Source organism: Nicotiana tabacum, chromosome 14 (genome assembly GCF_000715075.1).
Source record: "Nicotiana tabacum cultivar K326 chromosome 14, ASM71507v2, whole genome shotgun sequence".
NCBI classification, from domain to species: domain Eukaryota; kingdom Viridiplantae; phylum Streptophyta; class Magnoliopsida; order Solanales; family Solanaceae; genus Nicotiana; species Nicotiana tabacum.
In genome coordinates this window covers 64,273,753-64,279,896 of record NC_134093.1, presented here as the reverse complement: position 1 = coordinate 64,279,896, position 6,144 = coordinate 64,273,753, and positions in this window count along the sequence as shown.

The following is a 6,144-nucleotide window of genomic DNA, read 5'->3' as shown; positions in this document are numbered from 1 at the left end:
GTGAACCCGACCGAGCAAGCCTGTTAGATTTCATTCTACCCAAACACATCCATGAATAGAGAAAATACATATTATCATTAATTAGACGAAAATGTGTTCATGTCTATAATACAAATTCATTTCCAATAGTTTCAACATTTATTTTTAAAGTTTCAAATGAACAAGTAATACATCCATAACATAACATAGTTTGTCTTTCCTCAGCACCAATACATAACCCACACTATATCTATGGAGCCTCTATAGATAAAGAAGAGTGTAATGATAATGCCGGCAACAAGGCCCCGACTATACCTCAAACAGGATACACAAAGTACAAAATATTTATGACCCTGGAATGAAGTGGGGCTCACCAAGTCAGCTGGGAAGAAGGTGCACTGCTATTAATGATCAATATCTCCTACTGTAGAACCACCTGCATCCATTTAAAGATGCAGCGCCCCCGGTAAAAGAGATGTTAGTACCGTCGAATAGCACTAGTATGTATAATTAAACACCCTCTCAATAGAATGACAAATAATACAAATAAAATTATCATAATATCAATGAAAGACTTCATCAACATCAAACCTCAATTTAGGATCAAGACAGTGTTCAAATTAATTTCCATATCTCACATTGGGAGATTTTTAGTATCGATATACCATTGTCCACAATACAATTATTCACAATACCGGTACCACCGTACTCTCAGCACGGAGTCCGATCACGACCCGATCGGCTAGGTCATCTCATTAGAGACATCAACCACAATTTCTCTCAATATCAATACCACCGTCTTTAACACGGAGTCCGATCACAACCCGATCGGCTAGGCTATCCATTAGGGACATCAACCACAATTACCATTTCAATTACAATTTCCAGCACAATCACCACCATGTGTGCGGCATGGTGTCCGATCACGACCCGACCGGCTAGGCTGTCTTATTTGAGACATCAACCTTTTTATAACAATCATCGCATTTCATAATACTTTCACATCTTTTCATTTCATTGGCACTAGTGGCCATAATTATAAGATCATTCTTGGCATGTTGGCCATATTCAGTATTTTATGCTCACATTATCAATTTTAAATATCATCCTCATCATCAACAATAAACACAATTCAAATCAAAGTATGTAGTACACATGTGAGCAATTTAGAGTCTAATGCACATAGAGATATTTCACAAAATTTGGCATAATAGCCTTCATTTGAACTTGACTTAAAGTGGAAACATTATTAATGCACAGTCCATATTTTAACACATCCTCAATTGGTAACATAACATGAATAGAGCATTTTGGGGTGCTTGTTGAACATATATCTTTCAACCCAATCTTACTCGGAATAGCCAATTTCATAATGAATCACTCAAGACTTACATAATTTACATGAATATCGTGGGATTCAATTCTAAGAGAAGAGTTTAGCCAACATACCTCACTTGAGCTTCCTTAAACTCTAAAATATTCCGGAATTCTTAGCAACTTCTATCTATTTTAGAAATATAACAAATTGAATCAAAATTAGGAAGATGATCATGGTTCTAGCTCATTTGAGCATTTTATCAAACACTAGATGTGCATTAAGATTTTAATATCCTTTTTATGAAGGGCTTCATCATCCCACAACCCAACATTTACCATTTTTAGCTCAACAATCTTTCTACACCCTTTGATAATACATGCATGTAAAATAACCAACCCTCTTGCCCAGAAATTATCTTGCTTATGATCCATTTCTACACAAAATTCAAAATTGAGGGTTAGGGTGTTGAATCTTACCTCTAGAATGAAGACCTAGTAAGCTTCCCTTCTTAATCTTCCAAAACTTGAGCAAGAATTGAAGAAATATTATGGAAGAACACCTTCTCACTCTAGGGCACTCTCTCTCACTCTAAAATATCAGATTATGTCTCAAAAATGGCCCAAAGAGTGTATTTAACGAAATAGGGTCGGGTTTTAAAAACCCAAAAATGGAGCTCCGGAACAAGTTATGCGATCGCATAACCGATATGCGGACCGCATATCGATCACATAATTGGTTACAAAATAGCCAAAAGAACTGCATGTGTATGCGGTCCGCATAATGCACCGCATAACAGTTATGTGGTCGCATAGTCGATCGCATAGCTGCTTCCACAACAGCCCTCACCTGCTCACTTCTGCGGCCATTATGCGGCCCGCAGAGTGATTATGAGGTCGCATAATGGACCGCATAAATGCACATTTCCGGCAAAAATTTTTCTTTACTTTTCCGTGCATTGTTCAACCCAAAAGGTCCAAGCCTTACAATTTCTATAATCCTCAAACACGTAAGCCTAGTCCGGCACCATGAAACATTATTTTTTATGCAAATTTTACTAGGCCTTAGACTTAAGTACTTCGAAATTTTCCGGAGTGTTACATTCTCCCCCGATTAGGATCATTCATCCTTGAATGAGGGTAAAAATCCGTCATTAGCATCTTATGCAACTCAGTTTGTTTCATACCACTTTCGAGCAGCCCCAAATTTGACTAACTCCCAAAATCTCCAAATATTTCGCCAGAGTTTCCCTTGTAACTAGGCCTATCCACATGTCAGAGAGCCCCAGAAACGCATGCTAACAACACATACATAATCTAACGACGTAACATAATACAAAATAACACCAACTGTGGTCTCACAAGCAATATATTTCCAAAAAATAACACCCTTTATGCCGATTGTACAAATGATACAAAATTCATAGAAAGCAACTCTTACAATATTTCTCATAGATCACAACTTTATAAATACATGGCTATTCAAACAAATAAGGACATTTTTTCTTCATTTCTTCCTCGGTCTCCCAAGTAGCCTCTTCAACCTGTTGGTTTCGCCACAACACTTTCACGGAGGCAATTTCTTTATTTCTCAATTTTCGGACTTGCCGATCAATAATAGAAACCGGAATCTCTTCGTAAGTCAATTCCTCATTTACCTCAATGGACTCAACTGGAACAATGAGTGTCGGATCTCCAACTACTTTCTTCAACATAGACACATGAAACACCGGATGTACTAATGACATCTCAGGTGGTAGCTCAACCTTGTACGCCACCTCACCGATCCTCTGAATGACTTTGTACGGTTCGACATACCTCGGACTCAATTTTCCTTTCTTACCAAATCGCATTACCCCTTTCATGGGGGAAACTTTCAAGAATGCCCAATCATCTTCTTTGAACTCCAAATCCCTACGACGAACATCCGAATAGGATTTCTGACGACTCTGAGCAGTTTTCAACCGCTCCTTAATGATTTTAACTTTTTCCATGGCCTGATGCATGAGGTCTGGCCCTATCAACTCTGCTTCCCCAATTTCGAACCACCCAATGGGAGATCTATATCTCCTACCATATAAAGCCTCGAACAGTGCCATTTGAATGCTAGCATGATAACTATTGTTATATGAAAATTCTATGAGTGGTAAATGATCATCCCAGCTACCTTTGAAGTCTATATCACAAGCACGCAACATATCCTCAAGCGTCTGAATAGTCCGCTCTGCCTGCCCGTCAGTGTGCGGGTGAAAGGCTATACTAAGATTCACTTGAGTACCCAAACCTTGCTGAAATTTCTTCCAAAATTTGGCAGTGAATTGTGCCCCCCGATCAGAAATGATGGAAACTGGGGTGCCATGCAACCTGACTATTTCTTTGATATACAACTGAGCATACTGCTCCACTGTGTTGGTAGACTTAACCGGCAAAAAGTGTGCTGATTTCGTGAGCCAATCCAAAATCACCCAAATTGAGTCAAACTTGCACGAAGTGCACGGTAATCCTACCACAAAGTCCATATTAATCATTTCCCACTTCCACATTGGAATTTCTATGTTTTGTGCCAACCCACCGGGCCTTTGGTGTTCGGCCTTCACTTGCTGACAATTCGAACATCTTGCCACAAAGTCCGCCACATTCCTCTTCATATCATTCCACCAATAGACTTCCTTAAGATCATGATACATTTTTGTAAAACCTGGATGCACGGAATACCTAGAAGTGTGAGCTTCAGTCATAATTCTTTCCCGGAGACCATCCACATTTGGAACACAGAGTTGCCCTTGGTACCTTAGTGTACCATAATCCATGCCAAGAGAAAAGGCCATGGTCTTATGTTTATGAATCCCCTCTTTTAATTTCACCAACAATGGATCGTTATATTGCTTCTCTTTGACTTCCACAACAAGCGATGATTCAGCCCTATTTTGCACAATTACCCCTCATTCACTAGAGTCCGCAAGTCGAACTCCCAAACTAGCCAATCGGTGAACTTCGTTGGCCAATGGCCTTTGATATGCCTCCAAGTATGCTAAGCTACCCATATATTTTTGGCTAAGAGCATTCGCCACAACATTAGCCTTCCCCGGATGGTATAAAATATCAATGTCATAATCCTTGGGTAATTTAAGCCATCTTCTTTGCCTCAGATTCAATTCCTTCTGTTTGAAAATATATTGAAGGCTCTTATGGTCTGTGAATATATCCACATGGACCCCATATAAATAATGATGCCAAATTTTCAATGCAAATACCACCGCCACAAGTTCTAAATCATGTGTTGGATAGTTCTTTTTATGATTCTTTAGTTGCCTAGAAGCATAAGCTATCACCGTCCCATGTGCATTAATACACATCCAAGCCCGATTCTTGAAGCATCATAATATACCACAAATCCATCTATACCCTCTGGTAGAGTCAACACTGGTGCCGTAGTCAATCTTGCTTTCAATTCTTGAAAACTCTTTTCACAATCATCTGACCATTGGAACTTAATTGCCTTCTACGTCAATTTAGTCAATGGAGAGGCAAGAGTAGAAAACCCCTCCACAAACTTTCTGTAATACCCAGCTAAGCCTAAGAAACTGCGAATCTCTGTTGGAGTTGTAGGCCTCGGCCAATTTTTCACAGCTGAAATTTTCTGAGGATCAACCTTAATTCCCTCACTAGAGACTACATGACCCAAGAATATAACCGATTTAAGCCAAAATTCACACTTTGAAAACTTTACATATAACTGGTGCTGCTACAGGATTTGCAAAACTACCCTGAGATAATCGGCATAGTCTTCTCAACTTTGTGAATATACAAGAATATCGTCAATAAACACTATCACAAAAGAGTTGAGGAATGGCTTAAAAACACGATTCATAAGATCCATGAAGGTTGTTGGGGCATTTGTTAGCCCAAACGACATCACCAAAAATTCAAAATGCCCATACCGAGTCCTAAAAGCTATTTTCGGAATATCCCGCTCCCTGATCTTCAATTGGTGATACCCGGATCGTAAATCAATTTTGGATAAGTACCTAACACCTTGCAATTGGTCAAACAAGTCATCTATCCTTGGCAGTGGGTACTTATTTTTTGTTGTTACCTTATTAAGCTGCCGATAGTCAATACACATTCTCAGTGTCCCATCTTTCTTTCTTACAAAAAGGACCGGTGCGCCCCAAGGCGACATACTTGGCCGGATAAAACCCTTTTCTAACAAATCTCTCAATTGTTCCTTTAGCTCTTTCAATTCTACCGGTGCCATTCTGTGGGGTGGAATAGATATAGGATGCGTGTCTGGCATTACATCAATCCCAAAATTAATCTCCCTGTCTGGTGGGATCCCAGGGAGTTCATCCGGAAAGACTCTCGGAAATTCATTCACAACAGGCACAGACTCAAGTGTAGGTGCCTCAGCATAGGTGTCCGTAACCCGGACCAAATGGTAAATACCCTTGTTGATCATTTTCGTGGCCTTTAGGTAAGAAATAAACCTACCCTTCGGCACTATATCATCACCCTTCCACTTAATAACTGGCTCATTTGGAAATTCGAACCTAACAGTTCTGGTTCGGCAATCAAGCTTGGAAAAACAAGAATAAAGCCAATCCATCCCCATTATCACATGAAAATCGACCATTCTCAATTCAATAAGATCAGCCACGGTGTCCCGACCACGCAACGTAACAACATAATCCCTATAAACCCATGTGGCTAAAACAGACTCACCAACCGGAGTAGATACAGAGAACGGCTCATAAAGCTGTTCTGGTTCTATCCCAAATTCCATAGCAACATAAGGTGTGACATATGACAAAGTGGAACCGGGATCAATAAGAGCATATACATCATGAGATT